Source organism: Cydia fagiglandana, chromosome Z (genome assembly GCF_963556715.1).
Source record: "Cydia fagiglandana chromosome Z, ilCydFagi1.1, whole genome shotgun sequence".
In the NCBI taxonomy this organism is placed as follows: Eukaryota; Metazoa; Arthropoda; class Insecta; order Lepidoptera; family Tortricidae; genus Cydia; species Cydia fagiglandana.
In genome coordinates this window covers 24,243,369-24,260,895 of record NC_085959.1, presented here as the reverse complement: position 1 = coordinate 24,260,895, position 17,527 = coordinate 24,243,369, and the positions used below count along the sequence as shown (strand labels likewise).

Here is a 17,527-nt window from a genome sequence, read left to right as displayed (position 1 = left end):
CACGTACTTTAACACATGTATTCCACTACGAAAGGCCTTGACCTGAGCAGGGTAGTTCTAACACTTTATTCTCCATTTTTACCCGAATTTGTTCCCTAAACAGAAATAATTACAACTATAATTGGGAATTTCATAACATTGTCTGCCTAAATGGATAATCAGATGAGCAACAAATACAAAATATTATTATTATCGTCGGCCGTAGGTTCAATTAATAATATTAATTGACGTTTACGTGAAATCCGGTAGTTCTGATTCTTGCAGACTTCCGGATGTTCTTTTTGCAGACTTGTTTATGATGTTGGGCCAATGAATAATCCAATTTTGAGACCTCGAGCGCCGAAAGCAACTTGGTCAAAAATCGAAATAATCGCGAAAATTTCAGGTTTCTTCCTGCTCTTAGCAACTACCAACTAGGGCAAGTTAAATAACATTTTCATATAATTTAGGGACGAAAATATTATATTCGTACTTTTAAAACGCCAAGTTAAGTGTTTTGTTTTACATTTTGCCAAGCGGCATTGCCTGAGACTAAAGTATGTACATACTCAAAGTTAGTAAAAGTCTTGGTACTACGGGATCTGATAACTTTTTAGTGTAAAAGCTTTATGCGCCTAGTCTTGGCGGATCTATATCTGAATTCCTAAAGTCTTTTCTCCTATCTTTGCATTCCCTAATATTGTTTGTAATAATGATGAGTTGTCCTAACAATAAAAACCCTAATTTTATTTTCCCTAGTATTGATACTTATCCTAATGATATTAAGCATATGTTCTTTTTAGCGAGGGTCGCAGTTCTAACCCAAACCTAACCCACTTTTGTGGTAGGAAAATAATCGTTATGACAATTGATCGTTAGGGCATGTGCCCATTAGGACAAACCAGTTAGGGCAAGTGACTTTAGGAAAAACGTTGTTAGGGATTCAGAATGACACCCGTCTTGGCAACACTTTACATGAATGCTTTTGGTGGGATTTCATTTATTCTTTTTGTAAGATGACCTTATTTTTCTACGGTTTTTTTATGGGCTGGATAACCTGAACTTCGGCTATTTTTTTAGCCCATTCTCTGGCAGTCCTTCTTTTCACTGGCTTTTTTTGTTATTTTCAATAAGGGATAAATCAAGGCGATATTTACATCAGAGTCTATTATATTCAACTAAAGCGGACTGTTGTGCATTGATACATCCAAAATCAATATTAATTATAGGGACTCAATTCAAATTAGTCACCCTTGAAAGTGCTAAGTAAGCCTGCCCACAAGAGAACGTCGCTGTGCCAGTATCAATAAGTACGCTATTCAAGCTTAGCCCTTCACTTTTATGAATAGGTAGTTATAGCATATGCCATACACATAAGAATCTGCACTTAGTATACAAATGCCCTGTTAATTTTTTAGATTTTACCGGTGACAGTTCATACATTATATCATTATAAAAAAAAAACTGATTTTGCCTTCTTCCTGTTCGGATGCCATTCTACCTTTTCAACTTTCCCTATGGCACCATTTACAAGTCTTAATGTAACGTGTTCCGTTTGAGCATAACGTTTGCTCCCTTTTTTATCACTATGGTTTTATCTAGTCCTGCTGTCACAGAAGCGTCCTCTTCATACTTCTTAATACACTCATTGACTCTTTTTGTAAGGAATTTAGGACAGTCAATACTATTTGTAGCTTTAAGAACTATTTCTGGTTGTTGAATAGCTTGCAGCATTGCGTCATTTAGTTGCTAAATGCACCGTGTAAAAACCGGACACGTGCGATTCAGACTCGCCCACCGAGGGTTACGTACTTTTTATTATTTTTTATCACGGCAACAGTGAAAATTTCAACTGTCTAGCTATCACGGATTATGAGATGGAGTCTGGTGACAGACAGACGGATAAACGGATAGTGGATTCTTAGTAATAAGTAGGGTCCCGTTTTTACCCTTTGGGTCATCATCAGCCTACTCTCGTCCACTGCTGGACATAGGCCTCTCCTATTGCACGCCATTGGGCACGATTTGCGGCAACTCTGATCCAGCTCTTGCCAGCCGCCTTGCGAAGGTCATTGTTCCATCTAGTCTGAGGGCGTCCTACGCTACGCTTGCCGATGCGCGGTCTCCACTCGAGAACTCGTCTAGTCTACCCCAACGATTATCGGTTCTACGGCTAATATGACCGGCCCACTGCTACTTCAGCTTGCTAATCCGGCTATGTCGACGACTTTAGTTCTCTCACGGATGACTTCATTTAGAATACGATACCTCAGAGAGAGACACTGGGCCCGTGGTCAGCCGACATGCAGGCCTTTGTGAGGGCCCTGTCGGGCGGCTGATTGACGCCACAGGGGACCCCAGAGCTGGCGCGTATTTCTCGCAACGAATCGCCCTGGCGGTTCAGCGAGGAAACGCCGCCAGCGTCATGGGTACCATGCCACAGGTGGACCTACTAAAGGGGGTATTCTTTTTATAATTAGGTTTTTTATTTTATAGGTAAGTTTTAGTGTTAATTTTATTTTGTTTGTAGTTTTAGTTTATTTTAATGAGTTATTTTATATTCAATATGTACATATTATTATTGAAAATAAACCATAAAATACATAACTCAAAAAAGATTATTAATGTAACCTAATACATTAGTCTTCGGTTTGAATCAAATTGCATGAGGGTAGAGACTTTTATCCTTACAACAGTTGAGATTAACTCACTTAGTCTCAGGCGTGTTGTCGGTTAAAAATGTTTTACCCTCACTGTACAAATATAAGAGTGTGTAGACTTGAATATTTCCTCATTATGTTTTCATGTCTCCAGACGAATATTTCGTACAACATCCTTGTAAAAAGTCCAAGTCTCCGGTGAGCTCTAGCCCGCGGTTTCAATTATGGCCACGCGTAAATATTATGCAAAAGTTGCGTTATTATAGAGCTGACCAATGTTTCCGTATATCTGGGATAGTCTTTTTGAACTAAAACGCATCATACAGCCTGGAAAAAAAGAGTAAAAATTAAAAAGTACTGGTACTTACTAAAATTCAATACATGTGTAATACACAGAACCCTTGGGGCACGATTTTTAAATTGAATTGAGTAGACTTTCTCAAATGTTGCCAAATTGTGGAGGTGTTAGTTATTATGAACTTTGTTCTACTGAGTATCTCGTGACGCGCTGGCGGCACATGTAAATGAGTGGAATACAGAAATATTACCCCTCCGGAATGAAAACGGTTCCTAAGAGTTTTGAATGTGGTCAACTTACAAAAGGCATGATGACAGATTTTGAAAAACTGTCCTATAATGTTAAGAAACATAAATAATTTAATAAGAATAGCATATTTCTGCATTTAATAAGGGTTTATTAGGAAAAAACTACATTTTACGTTTAAGATTTTAAATTCGTTCCAAAACGCTTGTAAGTGTCATGGCGTCCCTAGTGACGTCAAGGTCATGTAAACACAACCTACGCGCTAGAAGCGTACTAATAGAAGCTTATTAAAGAATTTGTTTATTTGGTATTATTAAATATGAATACCAAAGTGTATAAATGTTGTGCGGTTCCTATGTGTAATCTTTTAGCAAACACTATGAAGTAATTGTGTCCTGGTTATAGAGGAAGAATAACAGATACATGTTTGGTCGAATCATGTGATTTTGTTAAGGTTTTGAAACCAGGTATGTGTGTGATAGCTGACAGAGGGTTCAAGCATGTAGAACAATACTTACGGATAGAGGGAGTGCAGTTGGTACGGCCTCCAAGTGTAACACTGGGGGTAAACTATCAAAACAAGAGGCAAGGGAAACAAAACAAATTGCCAGCCTAAGAATACATGTGGAGCGAGTAATTCGGCGCTTGCGCGAATTCAAAATGCTGAAGCCACATGCCCGTGTGCGTCATAGTTTAGTAAAGGTTCACTATTGCTTGCGGTTTAGTAAAGGGTCTAGCCGTGTTTGTATGGGGCATCGGCCCCAGAAACCAAATTGATTGCCGTTTTGCCAATTTATTAGGCCAGATGTACATAAGATGATATTTAACAAATAAAATAACCCTAAAATGCTGCAGGTTTTTGAGAAAATTAAAAAAAAAAGAAGATTGGTTTTCATTTTTTTTAATCTAAACTACCGAACCGATTTTTTTGTAACTTATACACATTATGTAAGTAATCTAGATGAATTATCAAAAAAAAATGGAGTTCCGAATATTCTTATAATTAGTAATATTTTCACTTTTAATTTTTCAAAAATTTTTTTTTTATATTTCCGAAATAGGGACACCCACCAATTTTGGGTATTTTATATATAAATTAATGTTCTATAACATATATTTTTTTCAAAAATATTCATTTGGCTCAACAGGGTAAAAATACCGTATGTATGTATGTAATGTATGAACAGCCACAACCGGGAGAACTCCCGGTCCGGTCCCATATCGACCACCGCGCCGCTCTGTACGAATTTGAATTTCGAACGTAACAAATTGCTAAAATGGACTATATTATTATTGGCTGTATGCGGCTTGGTTGTCGTCGCGTCACGAAATTAAAAAACCGGCCAAGTGCGATTAGGACTCGCGTTTCTAGGGTTCCGTACATAAGTCCGAATCACGCTTGATTGCACATTTCTAATAGATTTTCCTGTCATCTATAGGTAAAGAACTATTTTGAGTATTTTTTCAAAATTTTAGACCCAGTAGTTTCGGAGATAAAGGGGGGGCGGGGATGGTCATTTTTTGGCTATTTTCTTAAATAACTTCGAACCTATGTATAGAGATAAAGGGGGGGGGGCTTTATCTCCGAAACTACTGGATCTAAAATTTTGAAAAAAATACTCCAAGTTTTTCTTTACCTATAGATGACAGGAAAATCGATTAGAAATGCGCAGTCAAGCGTGATTCGGACTTATATACGGAACCCTAGAAACGCGAGTCTTAATCGCATACAGCCAATAATAATTTAGTCCATTTTAGCAATTTGTTACGTTCGAAATTCAAATTCGTACAGAGCGGCGCGGTGGTCGATATGGGACCGGGAGTTCTCCCGGTTGTGTCTGTTCATACATTACATACATACGGTATTTTTACCCTGTTTTGCCAAATGAATATTTTTGAAAAAAATATATGTTATAGAACATTAATTTATACATAAAATACCCAAAATTGGTATACCCAAAATACCCAAAAAGTGGGTGTCCCTATTTCGGAAATATAAAAAAAAAATTGAAAAATTAAAAGTGAAAATATTACTAATTATAAGAATATTTGGAACTCCATTTTTTTTACATAATTCATCTAGATTACTTACATAATGTGTACAAGTTACAAAAAAATCGGTTCGGTAGTTTAGATAAAAAAAAATGAAAATCAATTTTCTTATTTTTTTTAATTTTCTCAAAAACCTGCAGCATTTTAGGGTTATTTTTTGGTGAAATATCATCTTACATCTGGCCTAATAAATTGGCAAAACGGCAATCAATTTGGCTTCTGGGGCCGATGCCCCATACAAACACGGCTAGACCCTTTACAGGATTCATTAATTAAATAAAACTGTTTTATTTTTAATCTTGCATTTTATTTCTACAAAACTTTTATTTGACATTACATTAGCCATATTTATGTTTACAAATCTCTACGGCGTTTATTTATTGATAAAAACAAAGAAAGGAATAAACAAACATAATAAAACTTACAAAACTATAGATAACAAATTTGCCCCAGATAGATACAAAACTTATAGAACACATTTGTATAATAACGGGTACACATTATTTTTAAATGAAGAAACTAAAACAGAAAGCTTGAAACATATTCCTTGTCATATGTGACACTTATTATTTCAACATTTTTATTTGCACTGTAGTTACTATCAGCTATACAATAGTACCCTTTTTCAAGTCCTGTTAAGTACATTTGTAGCTGCATCAGGGGGCCGATTTTTGAATTTCGATCACTCGATTTCGTCATTCGAAAATCGGTGGATAACGGCGAAATTGAAATTTTTGAAATACGAGCGATCGAAATTTGGAATCTAGTTGTATTGACCACTCGATTTCAATTCTATTAGTAGAATTTAAACGCCTAGTAGCGGAGATATCATTTAACGAAATACACGAAACCGAGTGGTCGAATTTCAAAAATCGGTCCCCTGCACATAAAACTTCTGGGTTGTTTTCCCGTTAGATACATAGTGTTTAAAAGCCTTTGAACTCACGGGACACTTAATTTCTACAATGACTCACAGATTCCATCAGGTGATCTCGCTATCATGGGATAGTTTTTTTAAAGCATTAAACCATACTTTTTTATATCTTTGCCCAGTTTGGTACTTACAGTCTGCCGTACTTCATGTTCCAATAATCTACCACGTTTCATAGCTGGTGTGTCTGGAATTTTTCCACCCATAATTAGTGCAATTAATGTGCCATCACTGGTTTTGCACCGACTGAACTCATGAGCTCTTGAAGCCGTTATCCTGCCGTACCTTAACTCATGCCAGAGACTGCTTTCATGTTGACCTTTTGTCTCTTTTTCAATATTAGTGATATCAGTATCAGTTAATACCACTTTTTCCAAAAATGTATCACAAGATCTTTCCTTATACTTTAGCACTAATTTATGCATAGATAAACTTTCTGTTTGCTCAAAAACATAGTCTTTTTGATATTTAAGTAACTCGCAGTTGGTAAGTTTTCTTTTCTTCCCTTCCTTCAAAAACTTTTCAAATACTGAGTTATTAGATGGCAGACTAGGCTTACCATTGGACAATTCTCTAGCTGTCATATATTTTAAGGCAGTTCCGACCTAAAAAGTTTGAATCATGGCATTCTGCTGATTTCACTGCCTCTTGCTGTTCGTCCACTATTGAAGTCACTCTATACAACTTTGCATGTACTTTAAGTTCTGGGCAGATTTTTCCTTTCATTGTGCGGATTGTGCCCAGATTTCCTTCACGTTTAAGCTGTACGTAACATATCGCATCATTGCCGTAGGACGGTCCGGAGGACCTAAAATAAAGAAATTAATATGTAAATATACTTCTATTTTCAGTGTTATGGCACAAACATTTAAAAAGTTCATTTTAGTGACAAATTATAATATTAACATGCTATGAAATACATATAAGAAACGATTTTACAGGATTTGGAGTTAGTTTATAACTTCAATTAGTATGATTTTTATATTTTATTTTATTTTATTTATTAGGCTCACAAAACAAGTTACAGACATTTACAGAAATTACGTTAATAAATAAGCTTATAGTTTAGATCTGGACTATAACTCCAAACATGTGTGCACAGAAGGATATGAACATTCAGTTAAAATATAACGCTAGAGGGATGAGATGTCAAGAAAAATTATATAAACAGTAGTAAGATTTACACATTAATTGAGTTATCTACTAATTAATTAATTAAACTAGGTCTAAAAACTAAGCAAGATAAGACTTATTAAAATAGGTCTAAAACTAAACAAGATAAAATATTTAAAATATATTAATAAGTGCGAGCGCAGCTTATGTACAGAAAGTCTTAAGTATTTTATTTTTAGAACTGGGTAAGCTTCGTTCGAATATGTCTATGGAAGGATTCTCGGCCGCGGTTTCGTTGTATAATCGACACATTCTTGTCACCGGATTGTATGAGGTGTTGTTTTTATAAATCTGTAGTTGAAATATTTTGAGCGAGGGGTTGCGAGATTTGTAACGTGTGATAAAATTGAGAAGAGAAAGAAGAGAGGGACAATCAATTTGGCAGCGTATTATTTTGTAAAGTATTAGCAGTTCGCTGCATTTCCTACGACTTGTAAGCGATGGCATATTAAAATGCTTGAGCCTGCTGGCATAAGATCTGAGACTGCGACCAAGCTGCAGCCTGTAGCTAAGGATATTAAGAAATTGCTTTTGCACTTTTTCTATGCTGTCAATGTGACTATTATAGCAAGGTGCCCATATTACAGATCCATACTCTAAAGTGCTTCTGACCAAGGAACAGTATAAATATTTTAAGACATTTAAGTTTTGAAGTCCTTGGTAATGCGAGATATAAATCCATTTAGCTTCAGACCTTTGGAGATTAGGTTCTCATAGTGAGTATGAAATGTTAATTTGTCATCAAAGTAGATACCAAGGTCCCGGATTACAGATGTACGATTAAGCGTGAAATTATTTAAAGAATAGTTGAAAAATAACTTGTTTAGATGTTGAGAAAGAAATAACATAACATTTATCTATATTCAGAAACATACGGTTGGTTAAGCACCATTCCGCGACTGTATTTAAATTACTCTGCAGGATTTCACATTGTTCGACGTTTGTGACTGTTGAGTAGATCTTAAGGTCGTCTGCATACAATAAGCAAGGGCACGATAGGCGCTCGACTAGGTCGTTAATAAAAACAACGAAGAGAAGAGGACCGAAGTGCGAACCTTGAGGAACGCCCGAAATAGCTTTTACTGGCTCAGAGACATCACCTTTGACACTTACAAGCTGGCTCCTGTTATCTAGGTAAGATTTGATCCACCTTAGCAAGTTTCCGTGTATTCTATACCCTGCCAATTTATTAATAAGGATGGTGTGATCGACTTTGTCAAAGGCCTTCGAGAAATCTGTGTATATTGAATCTACTTGCGTTCTTCTAGCAATAGTATTCTGAAAGCTTTTACAGAATGTGTATACACCAGGTAACTGTGACAGATCTCGTTCATGAGCATATTTGCATGTGCCTGCCCTTTTTTTTAAGAGGGGAAATGCTTTACGCATACCACCCCGGCGCGGGGACGGGCCGGGATGGTTATGTGGGACTCCCTGATGTGGGCTAATGAGACCCCAGGTTTACCCACTAAAACCCCTCTGTTGCCGCCTCGCTGCTATACGGCGAGGTCCCAGGCACGCCGAAGTACTCTTCCGCAACCTCGCCAGCAGCCGTCCGGACTCGGACCCGACTCTAGGGGAAATCACCCCTTCACCTCAGTGGGCGCGTCTGCAAGTTCCTCTTATGAAGTCTCTACAGATGTTTTTTTTTGGTTTTTCACGGGCTTCCACTTGTGATGTATCATAATTTGTTGCTGATGATAGTGAGGAGACCTCATTAGTCTCATAAAGATTTGGTGTAGGCGATCCTAATCTGCTCTGATCTTCAATTTCTTGTTTATGTGGTAGGCTAAAGTCAATAGGGGTAGTGGGTGGAGGTTCTAGCGGTAAGGGAGGTTGTGCAGGCTTTGCTTTCTCCAGCAAAGCTCTCTGCTCCTCTAGAGACATTATTGGTTCTGGCGAAGTATTTGTTGGTGAATGTTCTGTCCCATGAAAAGGGGAATGGTTGCTGTTCTCTGTAAAATCTATTTTTGATTTTATGAACTTTTTCATATTTTTGAAATTAGTCATAGTCATAGTATTTATTTGCTAGAATTATGGTACATTGTAGATGGTGGACATTGATTTGGTAGTTCAACATAATTCACCACTATATAGGCATGCAAAACTTTACACTATACATACATCTAGAACATTTTAATTCACTGTCACGTTATGCTAACTGAAGACATATTCTATACTTAAGTTAAAATTGGTAAGTATTTACATTTTTACACGATCATATTGACATAAAACCGTCAAATAAATATAACATGTCAAGCTTAAAGCTATTAAATTAAAATAATTAAATATAAACAGTATAAAATAGTAACATACAATTATAATTTAACTATCAAAAAAAAAACCGGAGGCAAAATACCAGTATTATAATAGTATTTTATGCAACAGTTTTATAAGAGGGGTCAAAAAATGTGAGTGGCGTGGGTAACAATGTGAGCCGAAGGCGAACATTGTTAATAAATACGCCATGAGCATTTTTTGACTACTTATACAACGTTGCATACAATGCTTTTTCTATGAGTAGGCAATATTAAATAAAATACAAAAAAATATAAACAAAATTTTATTTATGAAAATGTCAATGTAAATTTTGGATAGTAGATATTACTATATGTATGTAGCTCTTGTCTGCGACAAGCACCCATAATACCAAATATTACTGCAACCTGTAACAAGAAAAAGGAGAATTAAATAATATTCAGTTTCAATGCAAAAATATAAAATGTACATAAATATAGCTCGTTGTACTGTGTACCCTAAAAATGTGTATCAAAAATTTTTATAACATATACCAACCTTGCTTAAAAGATAGATCTGATCCGGTGCTTTCAATTAGTCTTTGAAAATACACCAAAGACGTTTTCAGAGAATGACGAAGTTTTGTGCTCCAATCTCCACGCCATGCACTTCTCATAAGATTTGTCGTATAGGTGCTGAGATTTAGTACTTAGGCAACAAATATTCGGTCGCTGCTTGTGCTGCAGCGGATATTTCTTCAGGTGTAGAAACAATGTAGTCCTCTTTGTCCATTTTCAACACTTTTTATGAACGCAAAACAAATTTAACAAATAGTAACGCAAAGTACTCAAAGAACAAGAAATTACCGGGAAAGGCGGGAAACGAGAAACAAACGAGTAATGTTTATGTTTTTTTTAAAGCCGTTACACACTACCGCACCGCACCAGGGTCGTGGTGCTGTAGGGTATAAAAGTATTTTTTATTATGTTGGTAGCAATGAACTCAGTACAAATTTGTTTCTTTTTTAATAAAAACCGTATGCATTCAATCGTTTGTCACGTTGGTAGCAATGTACCGGTATGTGGCACCTGCTACCCTGCACTAGCTTACCGTATCGTAATGTCTCTAAAACGATACAAGTGCTTTTTTGGGCAATAGACTATAGACTTTTAAGGAGTATTAATAATGTATGCCCTTATATGTTCGTTCGTGACTATGTAAATGACGGATAAAAGTACCCGAGTAGAAAAAATAATTTAAAAAGAATATTAATTTACCTTTCTTTTGTCCATTTTCTTATTTAATGCAATTAGAAGCATATATCAAAATATTCTTTAATATTGTAGAAACATTTTTCCCTTAGCCAACACCGAAGCTTCACTAAAAACAACTTGTAAGGCAGAACTCTGATTTGTTGAGGTATATGATTATAGATTTTAATGGACTGATAATTCCGCTACTTGATGCTAGATGTCGATGTCGACTACGAGAATAATTTTCGTTTTGATTTTGGTACTAAAACTGATGTAAGGAGTGAACACTATTATATATGTTTACTATATTTCTCTATGGTAGAGCTTGAACACAAAAGATCTAGAGTAATCAGAAAAATCGGCCAAGAGCATGTCGGGCCATGCTCAGTGTAGGGTTTTGTAGTTTCCATTCTGTCGGAACAGGGCAAACGGGGGCAATTAGTACATTTTTTCTATAAAACTTATTTATTTGAGCACACCCAACGTTGCCTTTTTAGTATTACGGGTAGAGACTGACGCACAAACTCGTTCAGAGGGCCTACCACGAAAACCGAAATCCGCAAATTGCGGGGATCTTTCTTTTTACTCCAATGAAGGCGTAATAAGAGTGACAGAGAAAGATGCCCGCAATTTGCGAACTTCGATTTTCGCGGTTATAGCCCAAGGTACAGTGCGTCGCGTTTAAACTACGATGCAGGGTATACAGACATCGATTATGATCGAAGATGAAGGGTTGAAACTCATGCACAAGCTTATTTGTAACTACAAGGGGGAGTGCGTCACGTTCGCACTACGATGCAGAATTACAACATTACAGGCCAGGCCAGGCGTCCCGCTGCGTTGTAGAATATGAAAACTCATAAGAGAGGACACACCGCTTGCGTGACGTGTGCGTGACGTGCGCGTACGCGTGACTTGCACGCAACGCAGCTCCTGCGAGACAAACCGGCTGCGTGCTGCGTGCACGCGTCCACGCAGCGGAGCGGCAACGTCGCTTCGTTGCGTGCAGTGATGACGTTGTGTTTAACTGCGTTCCCTATGAGAGGGCGAACCGAGCAGGTTCGGACGCGCACAGCTCGGTGCTGTGCGTGTACACGCGCAGCCACTTGTATTTATTTACAACTCGGCCGGTGCGCGTGCTGATTTTTAATACGGATTCAGTGATAAAAGAAAAACTAATTAAAATAGTTCGTCAATACGAATGTATATTTACAACATAGCACAAAGATTACAAAAAATACGTCTTATAAAATTTTGTTTGGCCTGTGGAAACAAATCGCTTTTAGGTATTAACGATACTATTGGAAAACAAGGTTGTATTGTGAACTATTGTGTGTCGGTGAATAAATATTATGTACTCTCAGTTATCTCGATTCAAATATGAGACATTTTTTTCCTCTAATTGCAATGGCGGCATTAGGTGAGCTGCTTCCATTTACAACGGGAGTTATAATAAGATATAGGTACTGTCACAGGAGTATTTTATTTTACTGCACGCATGACTGAGCTGCAGCGTGCGCCTGCGTGGAGTGTGCAGCACGCTGCGTGGCGTGCGCTGCGTGACGTGTGCGTCACCCGGTGTGACAGGGGTGCTGCGCACGTCACGCAGCGCACGCCACGCAGCGTGCTGCACACGTAGCCGGTGTGGCTCGGCCTTACATCATCTTAATAACTTAATAAGTAAGTTTTTGGCAGGTATACAACTATACATACTTACTGCTTTGCTTTCAATTTTTTCTGCTATTTTTGTACTTATGCGAAATTTTCCTGCTATTTTTTTTATTTCTATTATATCTTCTTAAAGCTTGCTACCAAGGGTGGGTAACTAAATTTTTGCATTAATAAATAATTACTAAAATTTATGTTTCAGAATGATGGGCGTGATAGGCGAGTGGTACATCAGTTCTATCTTTAAGTAGTTAACATGGTAAGTAAAACATTTTAAAACTGAAGATTTTACTAATACTGGCGAATAGCGACTATTGTTCCTTAATTTTTATTTTACTTATTTCAGGGTATAGTTAAGTTACATACACGACGTAACTTTTTTCATACGAAATTGAGACAAGGCACGGTTCTATGTGGCTATTAGAAGCGTGCTGCATTTGAATGATAATGAAAAAAGTTTGAATCCGTAAGTTTTTCATACATTACCTACTTACTTTTTTTTCTTAGCCTTTTTGTGTGTCCCAGTGAAGGGCAAAGGAGATGTCCCCTGGGCTATAACCGCGAAAATCGAAGTTCGCAAATTGCGGGCATTTTTCTCTGTCAGTCTAATTACGCCTTCATTGGAGTAAAAGAGAAAGATCCCCGCAATTTGCGATTTTTTGTTTTCGCGGAAGCCCCTCTGGTTCTCCATGACACCCGATTTAGCGCTTTTTCCGGCCAGTTGTTATGGCTCCTCTACACGATGGGCCAGCGCCGGCCACTCCAAGGGACGCATTTATGCGTTAGAGGGAGCAAGTGATATTTCTATCTCATTCTACCGCATGGCTGCGTCCCTTGGAGTGGCCGGCGCTGGCCCATCGTGCAGAGAAGCCATTAAAGAAGGTCTGCCCACGCTTCTCGTCGGCATCCACTTGGTGGCTATGTTAGCCCACTTATCCGGATGCATGCGATAGACGTGTCCGGTTAAGTCCTATTTGAGCCTGGCGGTTTTTTTGCCAACGTCAGCAGTATGCGAGTTTTGGAGCGCAGCGTGGTGTTCCGGACTCGATCGGTCTTTTTATACTTGTTTTATACCTAACTTACCTACCTATCTATATTTCCAAGGTCACATTTTAACCTCCTGCCTACATCCTTCCTTTGGAAAGGACATAAGAAATAAAAAAATGCTGTGGAGTATTTCTCAATGGTAACCCTAATGCATTCCTTGTAACTCATTATACAACTGTCAAAGTTTATAGAAAAAAATAGAAATGTCAATGTCAAGCTGTCATTTTTCAAAAATGGCGACGGCAAGTGGACGCGCCGGCCTGCGCCCGCGCAAAGGTAAGTCTAATCGTGATTAATCTCGTTTTTTAATAACAATTATCTCGTAAGACGTATAATTTATCGATAATTAAATGATATATTTACGTATTAGACAGTTATTTTCTTTAACTATTCAAAATATTTTGTGATACCATGTTGAAATGTATGTATGTCCTTTGCAGAGTACAAATGTAGGCAATTGAGTTTAAGAAATTGAGACTATATATGTACTTTGCACAGGACATTAACAAAGGAGGGTATATTTTTTATTTATTGACCGTTGTTTTCAGCGTTAGCAGACATAGGTATCGAGGACGTCCTTAATGACTCAGAATTTGACTTCTCAGGAGATGATTCAGACGACGACCCTATGTTTCTCCCATCAGAAATGGTAAGAACGGCCAGTATCCAGACTCAGTCTGAATACTGAGTAACTCAGTCTGTACTGGCCGTTCTTACCATTTCTGATGGGAGAAACATAGGATCGTCCTCGATATCTATGTCTGCTAATGCTGAAAACAACGGTCAATAAATAAAAAATATACCCTCCTTTGTTAATGTCCTGTGCAAAGTACATATATAGTCTCAATTTCTTAAACTCAATTGCCTACATTTGTACTCTGCAAAGGACATACATACATTTCAACATGGTATCACAAAATATTTTGAATAGTTAAAGAAAATAACTGTCTAATACGTAAATATATCATTTAATTATCGATAAATTACACGTCTTACGAGATAATTGTTATTAAAAAACGAGATTAATCACGATTAGACTTACCTTTGCGCGGGCGCAGACCGGCGCGTCCACTTGCCGTCGCCATTTTTGAAAAATGACAGCTTGACATTGACATTTCTATTTTGTTCTATAAACTTTGACAGTTGTACAATGAGTTACAAGGAATGCATTAGGGTTACCATTGAGAAATACTCCACAGCATTTTTTTATTTCTTATGTCCCTTCCAAAGGAAGAATGTAGGCAGGAGGAGGATTTCAAAGAAATGTGCCTCGTTTTTTAAAATTTTACAATTTTAATATAACGTTGATTTGTTTCTAAATTTTTCGTATTATTATTCTTTATAATACCTCAGTTTTTTTACTTTTAATGGTCATCAAAGTGTTATGTCCTTTGCACAGGACAACTTAATTGGGCACTGATGTCCTTTGTAAAGGACGTAAGGAAAAACTAGTAGGAAAAACGGGAGATTTTTTTCTGCATTTTTCCTAGACATCTCTAACCCTAAGAAATGTTTTCTGAATATTTCAAAAAGATATTCCAAAAAAAGTACCTCTGGTAGGCAGGAGGTTAATGGCAATGTACGGTCAGCCAAGAAAGTGGTTTACCACTTTTCAACTCTATCATCTGATTGATAGAGTCGAAAAGTGGTAGACCACTTTCTTGACTGACTGTACATGTGCACATATATTATGTTTCCGATTCAGGCCACATGATGGCAGGCCCTCCAACGCGCACCGTCCCTATAGGTACTCGTAGGTCGTAGGACTACAAGTTAATAGTTGTTTGCGTCTCTTTAGTTGCATTTCATGGCTCCTCTACAATATGGGCCAACGCCGGCCACTCCAAGGGACGCAGCCATGCGGTAGAATGAGATATCACTTGCTCCCTCTAACGCATAAATGCGTTCCTTGGAGTCGCCGGCGCTGGCCCATCGTGTAGAGGAGCCATTACCAACAGCGAACCTGAGGGCCTACCGCGAATCATGTTCATCCTATTACCTCCCTGTCACACTTACGTACGAATTTACAAGTGCGACAGAGAGGTAACACGTCGAACGTGGTTCGCGGTAGGCCATCTGTATCTTGAAGGAGTTGTAGCCTTGTAAAACGCGACCCAAATTTCCGATGGGTGCAGATGGGAAACCTACCTGCAAAATAAAAATGCCAATTATGTAGTAGGTACTGGTCACTGTATAAATTATTAATAATATACACCTACCTATCCTCTACAGGACAACGGCCGGGATAGGCAACTGGCTTTGAGGTGTAAGCGGCTCGGCTTACTATTTCTTCTACACTAAAGGTATGTAAGTTGAAACTTTGATAAGAGCAATAAGAAAACGAATTACCTCCGTTCATTACTTAATGTTTAGGTACACACGTTACGATAATAATCTTAATGTAATTATGTACTTAGCTCAACGCAGTGAGTGTGATGGGCACCTTTGCACCGGGTGTAGCGCGGGGAGGCCTCTTCCAGTAGTTTTTATAAATATTGTTTATTGTACTTACAAGGAACTTTTGACATTTCTAAATTCTGATGAACAAAAGTCTTCGTTTGACTGCAGAAACTCTCCAAGCATCGTAGTCGAATCTAGGCAAAATAGCACTGTTTGCCTTCCTAAATCCTTGCTCCATAACTCAAATTATTCGTTTTTATTCCCTTCAAAATAAATTGAATACGTGAATCGCAAATTGCAAATAAAAAAAGCAGGAGAATTAGAGCCACTAGAGGAGAACCAGTACTTTGGATATATTGTTTACGTGACGATGACGTCATTCGCTCTGATTGGTGTTCAACGTATCATGGCGGACGTCCGTATTTAGTAATTTTATTTTTACAAAATATTTACTAATCTCGCCAAATATAAACAAATAAATGTGTTTTTTGCATTCTATGACTAAAGCTTCATTAAATAAATATATTATTTTAATTACTGTAATCATGCCTATTGGTGGGATATTTTATATACCTATAAGGTATTACTTTTCGGCCATCATATTAATAATTAATCAGCACCAATTTATTAGGCATGTACAAGTAATAAAATAGGATTGCTGTCTAATTAATATTTTAAAGCCAATTAATTCAGATAAGCATCAAATAGTGATCGTTATACCTACCATTGAAACTTGAAACTAATAACGCTCAAACACCCTTAAATATTCGTGGATGACCGAAAGTTGGAAATTTGTTTAGAAATAAACATATTAATGAAAACCAATATATTTTTCCAAATACATAAACCGTGAAGAACTAAGCAAAAGGGTGAACATGACGTGGAATAAACTCCGGGACCATAAAGAAGTTAAAATCGAATCCGCCCGTAATACTAATAAAGCAAGTTAAAGACTCATGCCTTTTGCATTGTCTCTCGTATGAAAGCCACGCCTGGATCTATAGCACCAACACTAAAGAGACATGCCAGAGAGCCATGGATCTAATAAGCAAGCTGAAAATTATTGCTGCAGCTTCCGCTTTTTGGCTGGCACACGTATGTAGTTAATTTTAATGTTTGTACCTTAATGTATATATGTGTGTATGCAAATACAATATTTTTCTTTCTTTCTTTTCTTCTTTCTATGGACCTAAGTATTTTTAATCTGAAACTCGGAAACAAGCAACGACATACGGAGGATAAGGAAAATGACAAAAGTTATTGACGCGTAACCCAAAGTTTCAGTGTAATAAATAAATACTATTGAAAAACGGCAGCTGAATGAAGGGTCCACGGAAAGATAATTCAAGTTTTTCTTTATATTATTTAATTATATAAGTCTCAATATAGTTCTATTCGGTTTTTACTAATATGTACATGTATATCCATTTATTACATGTGAACAGTGTAAAATAAAGTATTTTTAATTTGTTACTTCCTGGATCTATATTAAGTCGATTGATTCATGACGTTCTCCCAAAAATTATCCAAATAATAGATCTAGAAGAGGAAAAATTTAATATTAACTCCAGATATGTGCCAA

The 17,527-nt window shown here is 37.2% G+C and overlaps 1 pseudogene; it reads right to left on the bottom strand.

Annotated features, from left to right (window-relative positions):
• Positions 1-5,701: 5,701 nt before the first annotated feature.
• On the bottom strand, positions 5,702-16,183 carry LOC134679488 (uncharacterized; annotated as a pseudogene).
• Positions 16,184-17,527: the final 1,344 nt, after the last annotated feature.